This window comes from Branchiostoma floridae, chromosome 2, assembly GCF_000003815.2.
Source record: "Branchiostoma floridae strain S238N-H82 chromosome 2, Bfl_VNyyK, whole genome shotgun sequence".
Lineage (NCBI taxonomy): Eukaryota > Metazoa > Chordata > Leptocardii > Amphioxiformes > Branchiostomatidae > Branchiostoma > Branchiostoma floridae.
This window is the reverse complement of record NC_049980.1, coordinates 1395912-1412711: the sequence shown is the minus strand read 5'-3', so window position 1 is coordinate 1412711 and position 16800 is coordinate 1395912. Positions and strand designations below refer to the sequence as shown.

Genomic DNA, 16800 nt, shown 5'->3' with positions numbered 1-16800 from the left:
TTCAGAAAAAATGGGGGGAAATTAGCGTAATCACTTTCCAGTGTTCATAAAAGGCATGAAACAATAGAGCCTGGTATTAAGCGGGGCCATTATATGCAGCAGAATAATCGTAGGGTTAGAGCACCCTCCCCATCTCCACATGTATTAAGCCCTGCCAAAAATCACACTTCCCGATGGGATCTTAAAAACGTGGCTGCTGCCCGGCAGATTCCATTGATTTTCATAGGGAAATAGCTATCAGACTGCTAATAGCCATTCCGTTACTCTGAGATAGCTGTTTGCAGGGTGGAATTTGAATCTGAATCGACCTGCAGCGGCCCACTCAGCAATCTAAACGTCCGATGTGTATGACGAGCTGCTGTGGTGCCACCGGATTACCCACAACAGGGGTGGAATGCAAATTGGGCCCAAACCATTGAGCGCTGCTTTGCAATGTGAGCCTCCCCTCTCCCCGTTACAAATTGCCGGGGGTGTTGCTGACAGGAAAGGCAATTTTGTGAACCACGCAAGCATCGCATGGATGGGTGGTCCCCGCCCGGGCCTCGTTGCTCATTCCACTGGCGGCGCGACACTTGATCACGTTGAGTGAGAGCAGCACGACGGATCCGCCGGGCTGGCATTCTCATATAGCCCTGACATCTGCTGTGGAATTCACACTGCTGTACCAGACTAGGAAGAAGAGGGAGGAGGAGACGGGGCAGGTGTGTCATTTGCTCTCGCTGTTCCCTACATCTGCACCCGGCGGGGCTAGAGGGCCTACACTGGATGGACATTTCTGCACGCTGCCGTTTTAATTACTGGAGGAATCTGGATGAGTGAGCAAGCATCGTAAGTCGGGTCCACCTGGCTGGTCCGGGCCCACGCATCTCCTTAAGACCTGACAATACAGTCTTGAGAGATAAGACACAAACAGAGCGCCGCTGCATCTGAATAGGATTGCAGGTATTGACTGTGACTTCTACAGGGGAAAGCAGTCATCGATACCCGCATTTTATGGTCCAAAATATTAATCGCTCAACTCCGGTCCCCGCGGACTGTCGGCAACTGCTGCAGCGGAGCAGGGAACATTCTTTATTCTGACAGGTGGCCGATGAAACCAGGAGCCTGATACCCTCACTGGTGAGTAACTCTGCCTGTCGGTAACACTGAGCAGAGGCATTAGGTGGGGGTGGTAATTCTCTCTGGTACCTGGGACAGTCTAAGAGCTTAATATCCAACCTGGTGAGTAAAATTGTCTGTGTGCGTCTGTAAGTCTAAAGCAGGGATTAGATGTCACATTGTGTATAGAAACTGATGCTATCTTTCCTGCCAAAGACATTCCACAGTCTGGAACCTGATACCCAATGTGGGGAGTAACTCTGTCGTCTGGAACTCAAAGCATGCAGTACTAAAAAGGATTAGCTGGCACCAGGAAATAACATTGTCTCTGGCACTGGAGGCACCGCACAGATAGCGAGCCTGATACACACAGTGCGGAGAAACTTTATCTATCAGAAACTACAACTGTTTAATACTGAGAGGGATTAAGCCAGGGCTGGCAGATTGTGAAAAGGAACCACTTTCCATGATGTCAGAGATATTTTACATCCTTGAAGCCATCCACAGTGAAGGGCAGCTCCCACTGTCTACAGCTTACCCTGTGTAGAACTGAGGATTTGGAGAACTTTCACTGCAGGGTTGGTGCTGTCCTCGGTGCTGAAGACATTGCACAGAAGGGGAGCCTGATACCCACAGTGGTGCGTAACCCTGCCCTGTAAAACTTCACACTAAGAAGATTACGAATAACTGGGACTGACAGGTGATACATTTAGGGATTACTCCATCCTGTGGTGCTTAAAAAGACTGCACAGACCGTAACGGGAGTGCACACGGCTGGAACTGTCGGAGTCGAGGTCCTCAACGCCGGCTCAAGATCCGGCCATCATCACTCCAGCATCCATCATCCGCAAGGCAATTTGGTAAGTGCACTTCACAAGCTCTCCTGGCTACCATTTGCCCAAAGTGGGTTCTCCTTAGCAAACAAGGCCCTGATGGCCTCTTCTTTCTCCTCATCCTGGCTCCTTTAGCCTGGAGGATCCTTTCAGGTGGGCAGAATAGATGGGGCTTAATGGCAAAGGGCCTCCTTGGGAAGAGGGTCCTTCTTATAGCTTCTGAATTTGATATTTTCTGTGCCACAGGAATCCTTCCTGGTTTCTGTGCTGTAAAGGTTAACACAAAACAAGGCTTGAAAGCCACTCAAGGTTAAAGGTTAGATATTTTTGAACATTCTAAATGGAAAACTGGGCAAGGGAGAGATGAGGCAGAGCAAGACAAGAGTGGGGATGAAAGGATCAATCCTGGAGCCTGCATCTAAACAGGCCTTTTCTTCAGGGCCCAGTTTGCCTGTGATTTGATGACACATAACCTTTAGGCCGTGGCAAGAAAATCTCATGGTTGATAGTCTCTGCAGATTCCATCTAATGCAAGAGTGCTTGCCAAGTAAAGATGTAAAAATAAACAATATGCAAAAATTTTAAAATATAGACCAAATGGCATATAGATATTGCAGCAAGCAACAAAACATGATGTAAAAGGCATGAAGTATTTTATTCCTGTATATCCTTATAACACCACTGTTCCAATGTATCATAAGTAGGTTCTGAGAGCTTTCAGCTCTGTATTTACTTCTCAGCTGGGGAATTATTGCAACAAATATGTCTCCTCCCAATAACTCACATAATCTCCGCTTATATGTTAACGCTAGTTCACCTTTATCCGCAGGGTAACCTATATCTGTTGTTATTTTGTTTGTTGTATTTAGGCACATGAAGTCGATGGGTGGTAGTTTTAAACTGCAATGTTCTGAAAATATTGAAATCTTAAAGTAACGTCCATCAACATGATATCCCCAAATACCCTGTTTTTAAAAGCAACGGATATAGGTTAACCAACGGATAAAGGTGAACTAGCGTTACTTCCTGTAGAAAAAGGACTCAATCTGCTTCCTCTCCAGGCAAAACCAAATGTGTCCAATCTAGCTTGGACAAACAGCATCCTGACAAGGGAATACTAACATGCCCTCAAGCAATAAAATGTATCTTATCAAAAAGGATGCAGAAGCAGAGTGGGATACAATATGCCTAATTTGCTGTGAGTACTGTAAATGCATTTAAGTTCGCAGAGATTTAATTTTGCAGAAGCGGGAAAATGGACTTTTCGCGGTGGCTTTAATTTCGCGGTAGCACCATGCACTGTATCTCTTACTGCCATGGGAAAATGTTCGCGGTGGTTTTAAATTCGCAGTGAAGCGGTCGCCGCAAAAACCGCAAACATAAAACCACTGTGAAAGTTTCTGCATTTACAGTAATTCTTTTGCATAATGAGATCTGAATACACAATGATTGTCTTATTATAGTGTTTCTTAGAAGCAACAATAATAGGACGACGGAAGATAGCCATGGATGCAAAGCTTTAAAACTTTACCTTGCAAGTCTTTTCAAATAAGCTTTACCTGAACAGTTGCCTCAAACTTGTATATATTTCATTAGCATATTTTTTTGTAGGTAAGGAGTATCCATAATGCATGGAAAGGAAATAAATGCTAAGCTTAAGGCAAGTAATTGTGGAGGCTGATTCTAACAGAAGACAAAGTCTTAGCATAGAAAGATGTTTTATCATAAAATGCACTTAATATGACTTATTGGTTAATAGGAGAACATCCCCTTGTCCCACTTCAGATATGATTATCAGATCACCTGTACATTTGTGATTGGGAATAAGGCTTTTCCTGCACTCATTACTTGATGGATGGGGTTCATTTCTTAACAACTTTTGACGTCTAACTGAATGAACCTAACTGAACAATAAGGGCAAAGGATTAGACTGCCTTCCCGCATAAACTGCAAATTTTCCAACATGAATTTGTTTGTTAACGGTCTTGCAGTCAGTGTATGCATTTCTAAACATCATATATTCATGTGTCCCTATCTGCAATACGACAGCTAGGAAAACAATATATAAAGTAATTCAGTGGCTACAACTGGATAAAAACTGGGAAGTTACTTTCAAACATTTTGAGTGACAACTGTCCTCTTCATCGTTACTAGAATGAACTGGCAAAACAAGTATTATTTCAATACAATTTTTTCTAACTGAAAAAAATGGTCAAACACGTCAAAGCCACCATTTGTTAACCTCATGAGGATCGTATGTACATGTATTGCAATGGTAATTATAATAAATACACTTTGTCTAGTATAGTTGATATAGTAGATAGCTCTAACAGTAAAGAGTGCTTATTTTGTCATTGTGCCTTCAGTTTCAACCAAGGCTTCTAGATCTTAACAAAACCTTATAGAAATTTCTATGTTGGGAAACCTTCATGACTGAAAAGATAATACATGGGTATTATTCATCACCATACAAAAATATATACATATATCCAGCATTGTAAAAATCAGAATTGAAAGTTAACAGTGCTTTCTTAGGTAAGACATTTTGTTTTAGTCTGTATTCTATCGGCATATACATGCTATGTCACCAGTAAAACTTAAAAAAGCCTGGAGCATCTGATTCAGTGATAAAATAAAAGCAACCATCTTTTATTATAAGGCTTTGATCCTGAGTTCTTATTGTGTGTTATCAGTAAAGAGATGGGTAGTAAAGATGATGCGGCCCTGCATTTTCACCCTGTTGTAAATTCTGATGACACATCCATCTTTAAACTGTTGCCACAGGACCCGTTTTACCATAAACAAAAGGACATAAAACGTTTATTCCACAATCTATATGCAATTCAGTAGTGTGAAAAGGGCTTACATCTGTATACGAAGGATATACCACAATTTTTGTAAGGGTTTATGATATTTTTAGTAATGTCAGAAGTCAACATCTTTCTATCTCCATCTATTTTGTAGTCCATAGCAAAATATACTCCGATAAGCTTACTGTCACCTTCCAAAACTCTTTGCATTTGGCTAAAATTCACAGAAATGTCCCAGCCACCAACACCTTTCAAATGAACTATTCCTATGCTAGGAGGCCAAGTTTACCACACAGTTTGTCATCATCAGTTTTTATAGCTTCCTGAGGGAATGTCCTGCATCATATCTGTCACACAGCTATATATGAGGGTGAGTGAGCCTTGTGTTTTCACCATGAAGAGGATACAAATTGTGGCTTTCTGTTAAAAGAGTGCTCATATTCAAGCATGCATCCTTGCAAAGGGCAGATTCTACACAGCACAATGTGTCTGGCATTTCTGATGTGCAACCGTGAGCCTTTTAATGTCAGCCATTTCATTCTGCGGGGAATGGCTAGAAGGTGGCTTACATTATTCATTGTCCAATATACAAGCATACATGCCACCTTGATGTGCAGCCTCGATATATAAAGGGGTCCTCTGCTCCGACTTTAATGATATTTTATCTTCCGTACGGGTGACGCACATAGACAGGGTGTCAGGTGTGCGTCAGTGGGAGTGAAGTCACTTGTGTCTGTCTCTCTGGAAATGAGTCGGAACAAGGACAGATAGATGGACTGGACATACATGTGTGCCAGTCTGCTCAGCAAATGCCTGAGGATGCAGACATTTTGGCTCGGTTCTTAGATAGCCAACTCTCATTTGCAAAACATGCAAATGAGGCAGAAAAAATATGTACATGTGTGCATGCAAGGCTGTCAAAGGAAGCAAATGTTTCAGCTCTGAGTCCTTACATGTGTAGATGTAGATTATAAACCTTTGATTAAACCTGAGATTTTGGCTTTGGCCTTAGTAAGTTTGAGATAACCCAGCTGTAAGAAGCAGGTAGTTTAGCAACAAACTAATTTAAAGGTTTTCTACAAGAAGCTTAGCCTACTAAAACACAGTAGTCAGTATCAATGCTCTACCTTGTGCCAGCACTGTTGGAGGTCATTTTACAATTAACGTTATTCACAGAAATGCTAGCAAGCAGACACTTTGGCTAAGTCCTTATACCCCTGGCACATTATCGACTATCACAAGCAATCGCTAGAAGGTCGGACGATTTTGAGATTGACAGAGGGGTCGCGCAAAATGGCCAACAGGTGGCCCAAGACAAAGGGTTACAATTGACTCATAATTCCACCATATGCCATGATATTGCAACATGAGAAAAAACATGTTGATTTAAGTTCTTTAAAGAGATATAACAAATCAGTAAACCTGAGGTATTTACACTTCAGATGTTTAGGTGCTCAAGTTCAATCTTGGGAAGGGCTATTTGACAGACACCTTTTTTTGATGTGGCGGTATGATGGCACCCGGTGGAATTATGAGAGTTGAGGCTACGTAATTGTGTAGTTGAGGCAACAATTTGATATTCATCCTGCAACCCTGCAAAGGCTTTAAAAACTCTGCTCTCCTCTTCATCTCAGCTTGTCAAAACTTGAGCAGAAAGGCAAATGGTCTGACATGGCCTTGCAGCAAACCCCGCCACAGCTTGACATTTTCCCGCCAAAAGGTTTGCCACGTTGTAGCGTTAGATCAGGTTCAGGTTGAAGGAGGGAGCATGGGCACTTGTACTTCTCACTTCAACCTATTTTGAAAACACACATTATGTATGGCAGCTACACCTTTTCATTTCTTTAGTTCTCTGACTGACAGTTTAAAGTTAAAATTCAAAACAACAAATTAAAAGTCTGTAGGACATAATGCCACATGAAGTAATTTTTTGGTGTATACATGTGGGTAAGGTGATTGATACCCTAAAACTGTTCCGTTTTTTAAAATTCATTTATCTGAATCTTAAAATATGTCTTCAGTCATAAATGGTTTTGAAAATTTGTCATAGTGCTAGTGTTCTTGCATGTAGAGGATGCAAAATAAAACCACGTTATGTCATAAACACAATATTATGTACGATAATCAGTGTCCAATATTGACACCTGGCATCTTACTTCTTAGCTCCAGGTCATATATGTGGAGCATACAGATATTAGATTCTCTATCTATTCAACATGTAAAAGCCCTGCTTGCTTTTATCATAGTTCTCAGGGGGTCATCTGTAACGTGTAAGTAAAGTGAGTTGAATTGCTACATCTTTGTTACAAGAGGCACCATCTCTTCTATGCCAGGGTCCCCCCGTGGCACCTCAACTAGCAGGTTTGCATGCAGTCCTGAGTCTGAGGGCGCGCTCACTATGCTCCGCTTACTGCGTTGATTTCCTCAGGTCAGGGGTCAATAGCAGGCTTTCGGTGCAGACGTTCTGCTGTGATGCGATCAATATGGCCAGGAAAAGCCCCCATTCCCCTCTCAGAGTCCTGAGTGACTGACGTGTGATGGGCCAATTGGAAATGGTGGAAAACTGTACAGTTGAAATATCTGAAATAAGGCCACACCAATTTAATTTTTTGATTCTTGGATTTTTTCAGAAAAATGTCGAGAAAAAAAGAAAAAAAATGTTTGCAAAAAGTCTGGTGAACTTATATAACACAAAAAAACAAGGTAAGTAGTCAAGTTTTCAGCTTTCCATAGCATGATTTATCCAATGAATATCTTCCTTTTACACCACTGTTCTGATCATGTGACTGCAAATAAGCACTCTGATTGGTTTATCAGCAGTATGTGCCCTTTGAATAGGGTTTTTTTAAGGTCTGCAATAGCAAAACCTATTATATTTTTCTTTGGACTAAATTTTTTTTTCAAATCGGAAAAAAATTGGTCAGGAAATCCGAGAACCAACAAATTAAATTGGTGTGGCCTAAAGCTTAAAACAGAATTTCTCTACAAATTTTAGTAGAAAGTTGGTTAAATGGTTTGCTTGTTTGTTTGCTTGTTTGTTGGTTCAGGTTTATGGACATGAGTAGTACATTTAGTAATGAATTGGAACAAGACATATTAGTGCTTTGATTTGAAAAAGCTTGCATTTGCGGCACAAACTGTTTGTAGGAAAATGCTTAACTTTCTTGCAACACAAAGGCATACAAGGATCACCAGCTAACAACCAGCTGACCACTAACCAACCCTGATGTACCTCTTGCATTACTCGTAATTATAGTCGGGAATGTTTAGGATGCTATTTCTAGCTATGGGTAACTGGGGCCTGGAAAATTAAAAACAAAACTGGATCAGATGGAAGAATTTTAGGGGAATCTCTGACGTCATCATGATCAGTAGCAAGCTAGTGTGTCACCCAGCCTCTGCACTTAACGCTGGTTCACCTTTTTCCGCAGGGTAACCTATATTCGTTGTGTTTACCAACACGGTATTAAGGGATATCAACTGTACCGACGATGGTTTCAAGTTGTAAAAGGTTCAAAATATTGTAGTTTGATTTTGAAACAACCATCCGTCGACTTCATATCACTAAGTACCCATTTCTGAAAGCAACGGATTTAGGTTACTACGCCGATAAAGGTGAACGAGCATTACATATCCAATGTATATCATGGGTTTGAATTGCGGACAGCATGTTTGAGGAGAGCTGCACTTCAAGAAGGAAGCACTCAACTTATTAATAAGAATAGACTGTGGTCTTTCCAAATGCAAGTTGTTCAAACTTATCAGTAATGGTCTTCCGCAGCTTACTAACTGTGTACAAAATAGCACAGTGTGTCACACCTTGAGGCAGTTTACTTAGGCACGGGTTACCTCAGGTGTTGCCTTGGCACAGATATGCATTACTCTCTGTGCTATCTAGTTTTGCTTATCAATGACTATTTTTAACCTTCTCTCTGCTGCCTCACCCCATAACCAGTACAAATTTGTTGCCAAACGACTGCCTTAGCAGCCTGAAGGTACAATCAACTAGAAAGGCCGACATTTGCTTGGGTGCAAATATAGCATATTTCAGCCATACCCATTCCCACGCAACATTGGACTGTTCCAAGTCACCCCTGCGCAAAAGTGCAATATTTAAACTGTAAGTTATCCCCAAAAGAGAACTAATATTGTGAATTGATTCCAGGTCAAAACAGAGCTTGCCCAATATGAACCGGGCCCACATGGAAGAATATAATCTTCCACAGGAGCGCCTATGCATAACTGATTGGCTTTTAGAATTGCGGCAGCTCCTAGTTTTCCGAGAGTGAAAAAAAACGCATCTTCCATTCAGACGATTTTCATCATGAAATTACATGACGCCATTCAACAATTTCCACTTCGATAACTAGGTCTAAGTACCGTCATAATCTCCTTGTGATGTGGGTACATTTATTATTGCATTGAACTTTTTTTAATCAAGTAGGGCATACGTTTTAATATGTGTACAATTCCTTCATACCAGTTAATTCATCCCACATGTATAATACTAGATTTTCTGTATCTAACAACTTCAGACTACCTAAACCTAAAACAAACAGTGGAAAACGTACCTTCTTGTACCGAGCAATTATGCTCTGGAACTCATTGCCATCTGACATAAAGGCACTGTGTACACTGTCCAGTTTTAAGCAAGCTATCTCAAACATTGTCAACTAGACCTTTGACCACTAGACACTGTGCTCTATTGTAAATACTTTGTGATTGTTGTATTTTTTAAAATGTATGTATTCATGTTGATTGTCATGTTGATTCATGTTGATTGAACCTTGGAAGATTAGCCCGTAAGGGCTAAAAGGTTTCTTAATAAACAATAAATAAACAACAATAATTGTCAAGCAGGTGCAGATGTTGTGTAGTAGGAGTGTGTTGTTGTTGTTGTTTTTTTCAAGCTAAAAACTTCAATCTTCTTGTTTTGTATGAGCCATTACATAAACGGAGACGTCTCGAATTTTTACAAGAATTCTACCACCCTGTCGCTTCATTTCTTTTCTGAAAAATCCCAGGACCAACAAGTTAACTTGATTTGGCTTTATCTATATATTTCATTTTCCTTCGAATTCTTTGTTAAGTATATGCCCTGCATACCACTGTTAAATTGTTTTACTTTGTATGCAATCAGCCATCGGACGTAATCTTGTCTGAGTGTTGTAATTTCCTGCTCGTAGCGTGCGAGACCTGGAGGATAGGAGTTTCTACCTTTTTCGGGGGTTTCTTTTCGGAGGTCAGTGGTGATACTCTGGTACTAAGAGTGTTTTATTGGGCTCAAACTCTGGCAGTTTAAAGTTACTTACAATTTGAATGTACAAAGTTTACGTCAAAGAAGAACAACAACAACACTAACGTTAGAAGTACCTACATTTGTTTGGGAAAAAATACATGCATTCTCGCCACTGTCAAACTTACGTATCAAAACTAAACGCAAACTGTCCAATTTTCCCGCGTTTTCTGCCAAGTAACATTTTCTCGATTGTCTCAACTAACCCCCAAAGTCAAATCTGCCAAAAATGATTGATAGTGCCATGCGGAATGTTGGTAAATTCATCGACACAGACTTGTATTCTGACGTTCAATGCACGCGTACCGTCCGCTACCGCTCAAATGACCCTGTCTGAACTCCAAATCCTCGCAAACTACAATTTCAAACCGGGCACAGGGTAACATATGGCCACTGTAAGGTTGTAATATGCATCTGTTTGTGTATAAACGGGATTACAAGGCCCCGCTTATGAATATTAACTAGCATTCGCCTTTCTCGTCGCTGATTGGCTGGCGTCCATAAAGTAATTAACTCTCGCTCTCCCCAGACCGCTGGCACCTGGCACCTGTGGGCTCTGGGGTCACGGGAGTTCACGGGAGAAGGCCGAAAGAAAACCAATTTCCCCTCAGAAAAGTGCAGAAATTAATAATTTGAAATTGGTTCATGCCAAAAATTTTACTTGGATTATTTTACCAACTATCTAATGCCTATCTACACCAAATTTAAGGTCATTCCATTGTAATTCAATGGTACAGGGGGTCAAAATATACCGTTGTGGTCAAAACGTGACCTTTAAACTTCAATAAAATCATTTTAGAGGCAGATATGAAAAAAATAAGAAAAAAGCACCTCGGTATTGACCCACTCTACTCTTGTGCCAAATTTCAGGTCATTCGGTCCCGGAACGACGGAGATGATTCGATTTGAAGATTTGACAGGAGAAAGAAAGAAACATTACGAATACAATATATTTCACCATACCATATATGGTATGGCTGAAATATAATGACATGCAATATACCAATCTGATCATTTGCATCTCTTCATCTGTGGATATGAAAGTGAATTAGAGTGTCCCAAATCATCAGAGCACTAAGCATGCATCTTTTATTTCAAAAGCCTGCCATTTTTTTACAGAATATGGGGGCAACATTGCTTCTCAACATCTACGTTAATAGCAGAGCGATCGTTAGGATAAAGCCAAAGTAATTAGTGCTGCCAATGATAGTCAAATTGCTTTGACATATCGCCTTGTTTACTGAGTGCCATTAGACCCGTATCAGTTCCAGACCTTTAAGAGGAAACAAAAGCATCTGAGCAATGATGGACGATTGATCAGTGATGGATGGTAATGATGGGGAACTGCCTTCTCTGTAAAACGGTCCCACTGGAGGGATAAATTACGCTGCAACCCAGATAACGAGGAAAGGTGACGTTTCTAATCGAAGCAGCTGTCTGGGATGCCAGAAGTTCCAGTTCCAGAGCAACTGACATATTCAACAGATTAAAAATAATAAAACTTATTTCGAATACATGTATACATTACTACTTTACATGTATATTAGAATGAAGAATTGTCCATTTTCACTTGAAGAGCCACTAAAAGATTTGGCATATATGCAAAAGGCAAGCTTTTTTTTTACAAAAAAGGGTATAAAGACTGTACAATTCAATTTTAGACTCTACATGTTAGTACTGTATTCTATATAATATTACCTAATACGTAGTATATATGTCATCCAGAAGTACCCCAATGCAAAATCCCTTACCCTATTGTAAATTAGCATTCCTTACTGTTTATTCAATGACATGTTTCTATCATCATTGAAGACCACAGGTGTCTTTGTCAAAATGTCCAGGTGCAGGCACAGGTCTGGATCTGGACCTGTACCTAAACCTCTGTACTGTTATTGTTTACTAATACATGTATGTATGCAGCCCTATTTCAGCTTAATCCTCCATCTCCCTGCCTTTTCCTTCAGTAATGAGGGAGTTACAGTGGATCTGCCTGCCTTTGATGTCAAACTGAGGCACTCCAGTACCATAATTGCGGCCATGTATCTGGGAGAGGCTTTTAGCCATAACCTCATTCCGCCCAAATGGCCTTTTTCCCCAAACTAACATCTGTAAAAGCTGAAATGAAACTGCTGTCTTGTGAGATCCCCAAATCTCAAGGGTGGAACAAGGGCAGCTATGATTTGGGTGGAAAGAATAATAATTACTGACAGGGGTGGCTTGAGGATATGACAGTGTTCAGTACAGGCAGCATTGTTGATGTCTGGTGCCAGATACTCTTGGAATTCCTAAAATTATTGATCATACACAATAATAGAAAAAGTAACATCAATATATTCACTACATCCACATGATTTGCACATCTGTTTATTGTTTGTTTTGTTGCCTGTGAGTTTGCCATACTTACTCACATAGCTGATCCATCAACAAACTAAAATTGAAATTTTCACATTTTCTTTAATATACAGAGAAATTTCAAAGCATATTAGTGACTCGTATTTAAATTGGCAAGTGGGGCAAATTCCCTTCAAATTCAGGTAAACATTTAATTACCTACTGATGCTCCTTCCATCTTTCTGATAGATAATTGCAAATGGAAACTTACTAAAGATCCCAGTTAGCTTTGGAATGTGCCTATGATGCTAGTTCACCTTTATCCACGGGCAACCTTTATCCGTTGTATATAAATTGTAGTATTTAGGGATATCAAGTCGACAGACGACTGTTTCAGACTGGAGTGCTATGAAAATATTGTAATTTCAAACCTAAGTCCATCGACTAGATATCCCCAAACACCTCATTTTTAAAAACAATTGATATAGGCTGCCATGTGGATAAAGGTGAACTACCGTGACATAACAGCCATATACCTATACCTCTAAAACAGTTATTCTGGAGGAGGCCCCGAATCTTTCCCCTTGCACTCCGCCCCCTCTCCCCATGCACAGTACTGCTTTTTGGTCCAACACTTTAATAGCCTCCGAATCTAACAGGTATACAATTACAATCTTAATTACCATCTGCAAGCACTTAGACAACATCACAAAGACAACATCACAAGAAGCCATGCCATAAACACAACAGAATTAGGCTTCTGCAATTCCAAAACATATTTATGACTCAATGCCATAAACAACACTCTTTGAATGTGAAACGCTTGACGCAACCTCCCAGTAAATTTCAGCCCATGAATAACTTAAGTGTCGAATGGCTCCCTGCAGTTTATACTGCAGATGACTTGTATTAAAGAAACGGCGCCAAGTATTATGGCTATAGAGGGGGTTAAATGCAAACATGACAACATGCATCTGTTTTTATCACCATCCCAAGGTCCAAGTTCACATTTTATACCTACATGTATCTGTTTAATGTGCATGCTGTACCCTTTTTTGCATCACTTACTGTATACTTTGGTTAGTATTTTCAGAGTAAATTGAAAAATTACATCATTTAAGTGATTCAGTAATATACTAAGTTAATGTGATGTAAATAAAGGACTTTTGTGTTTATTATTTTGTGCTTTAATCTTATCATACAATAATCACATTTCTCCAAGACATTATTATTATATTAGATATATCAAACAGTAGGCAAGAATGGGATACATTCCTAGTGAAAGTATGATTTTCCAATTGATAAAAGTATTTCACAATAAATATCATAGATGTTCCAAACTACATTTAACTTATTTGTAAGCAAAGACAGGTGTGTGATATACTACATTGGGGTCTTTGCTATCTTGAAATCATTTTTGACATCCTGAATTCAAATTTCAAAGAATTCCTACCAGGATAAAAATGATTTTCCATCAACTTTTGGGGTTGCATTGGCCATTACCGCAATTCCCATAATACATTAAGAGCAGCAAAGTCCATCAAATATCAGAAAGTCAAACGCTCCCAAACCTCGTCACAGTGACCTCTCCCAGGATGCTTTCAGCCATTTTCTCCAACATGAAAACTTAATTTCAAGCTCTGTGAGAAACAAAGCCATGGTGGGCGACCCTGAGTTCAGGTTCAACTCTGCCCATTATTAGGTCTGGCACCGAGGCCACAGCACAAGCGCTGCGTCTAATGTGGCATTCCAGTTCAATACCGTAATATGAACGCTGCCACGTGGGTCAGCAAGGGAGTCATCATAATTTGTCCAATGCAATATCTGACCGCCTTCTGTCTATATAACACCAGAGGGGTCAGACCATTTGTCACCCACTGAAATGTTGGTAGAGCAAAAAGAATTACACAGTTGTGTGGAGGTTAACTCCAATATTCTATGATGTCCAAATCTGATGAAAGTTTTCAGACAAATGATATGGAAGTTCTTTTTGCACATAAGTTGCTTGAGGTGTAAGTGTCAACAGTATCAGTGTCAACACAATTGTTTGTGTCAGAATAGAAAATAGAACTTAGTGTCTACTGCTAGGTGAAAGTGAATAAACAGTCAAATGTGTCATGATCTGCTTCTTGCCTACATCTGAAGTAGTGTTTTGTTGTACGGAGTCCTTCATTCTCATTGAGAGTCAAAGTCTTAGTAAGAATGACTAAAAGACATTGAACTGGCTAGTATTAGATTTTGAAGTTCCAGAGATGGAGAACGTAGTCCAAAAGTCCTTTAAGGCTTTGAGGAAGATAGTTGCTGTGTTAGGAGGATGTTGGTCAGGAGAAACCATGCATAATGATTGTGAGAATATTATTTTCTGCCATGATCAATAGTATAGACTGAAACAATGGAAGTTGTTTGATTTGTAAATTGGTATGTATTGAATCAGATAGGTATCAAATCTGATGTTTTAAAACACATGCAAATATATTCCACAATTTTGCGAGGTCTGCTGTAAGTACCAGTTTTGTGGAATATATTTGCATGTGTTTTAAAACATCAGATTTGATACCTATCTGATTCAATACATACCAATTTACAAATCATACATCTTCAATTTGAGAAAGTCTTAAAGTTTTATGATTACTTTCATGATAGCATGATAGCAGATATTCCCATCATTATGCCAAACCTGATCTGGTGTTGCGATGCTGATTTTGTACCGTGTTGCACACAGTAAGTTGGCTGCTCACACAATGCTTGCCCTCTCCATCACATCAATAGGCACAATGTGCAGGGAACCCTGTCTTTGAAACTAAGATGTGCCTAATAATAAAATATGGTTTTGTTCAGCAACTGGGCAACTGGTATTTTGACTTTTCTTATGACACGTCATTGTTTGGGGAAAAATGCAACATTGAAGCCTTCTCCAGTTTAGTAACAAATGCTTTAGCCTTGAGGTGCCAGGCTGTGAAACGTGATCACTAATTCATCAGTGAAGCTCAGTGAGGGAGTCAATTACTCCAACCACCACTGGCACCCCAGCAGTTCAGCAGAAGCACATTTGGGCAAGCAAGTGTGAGGAGGAACAGGAGATCTGGACAAGCACTTAGTAGTTATGCTTTGAACATTGACTAAAGTAAATAGTTGCTCAATGTTTCAATGCATCAAATCAAATCAATGTTCAGCTGCATTGTATGATTATAAAGTGCCAGGTTATTGTATCACAATATCAATATAACTCTTGGAATTTTGCCTGGTACCCAAGGCCACACGGATTTAATTTCTTGGTTCACGGATTCGCTCGCTCCTATTTTTTGGGAAAAATAATAAAAATAAAAATTACCACTCAGCAAATTTTCGCCATTAATGAAAGCATTCACCAACTTTCTGGTGTAGCAAATTGGCCTTTATATTATAAGCTCCTTAAAGTGTGGGTACAGGTGCTGTTACTGTACAAAAATAGTGTTTTTGTACTTTTTTCAAGCTGAAAACTTTTTTTTCTTTATGTTTTGGATTAGCCGTTACCTTTATCTCAACCATTTTACGATTTTTATTTTTATTTTTATTTCGCCCTCTCGCTCCATATTTTTTATGAAAAAATCCGTGAACCAAGAAATTAAATTGGTGTGGCCCAAGACTGAAAGAAAGAAAGATGAATTCAAAGAGATCTCTAAAGTATTTGAGGTTTCTGAGGCATGCACACATCATTAGATACCCAGAGACTTTCTTAAAAAAAAAACTTTTGATAAAATTGTCTTTCTTGTATGTTATCTTCTTATTCCCAAATTTTATCAGAGTTGATGTTATAATATGCAATCTAAAAAATTCAAAATACAGAAAAACATTTCTTCACAGGGAAATTACTTCCAAAATGCAGCATATAATAAAATTATCAATAAAAATATCTACGCTATTGTGCTACATAAGCTACACAGGTCACTGAGGTTTCCTCTATGGTCAAACCTGACAAACTGTGGTTATTACCTCCATATAAAGGCACCCTGTAGGGGTTTTACATCCACCATTGCCAGACCTAATATGGAAAATTTAGCTGTCTAAAATTGCACTCTTTTCTTACCTCGCACTTTCAGGTCATCTCTACCCACCTGAGGTCACATTTCTCTCAGTTATAGAACACATTCAATAGACTGGGTATTCAGGAAAACTATTAGGGGATCACTTCTGTGAACAAATTGGTGCAATTTGGGGGTGAATGTGAAGCAAACTTGCCAGCGGAATAGGGGCTCAAGCAGCTATAAAATTTTGACAACACCAGAGAACATGAAAATGGGTCCCTGGGAGTTGAGGGAAATGACCATGGCCTTTATTTTGTGATCAAAGAAGTGTCATATGTGCCAGGGAGCTTGCAATACATGCCAGAAGTGGCTCAGTTACTACAAATTGTTATAGATATTATAAGAAGAATTAAACAGCTGGGCTCGTG

The 16800-nt window shown here is 39.7% G+C and overlaps 1 protein-coding gene across 1 annotated transcript in view; it reads right to left on the bottom strand.

Annotated features, from left to right (window-relative positions):
- LOC118410585 (putative WEB family protein At1g65010, chloroplastic) overlaps positions 1-16800 on the bottom strand; it is a gene marked incomplete at its 5' end in the record, with an annotated part of 343380 nt that overhangs the window by 207025 nt on the left and 119555 nt on the right.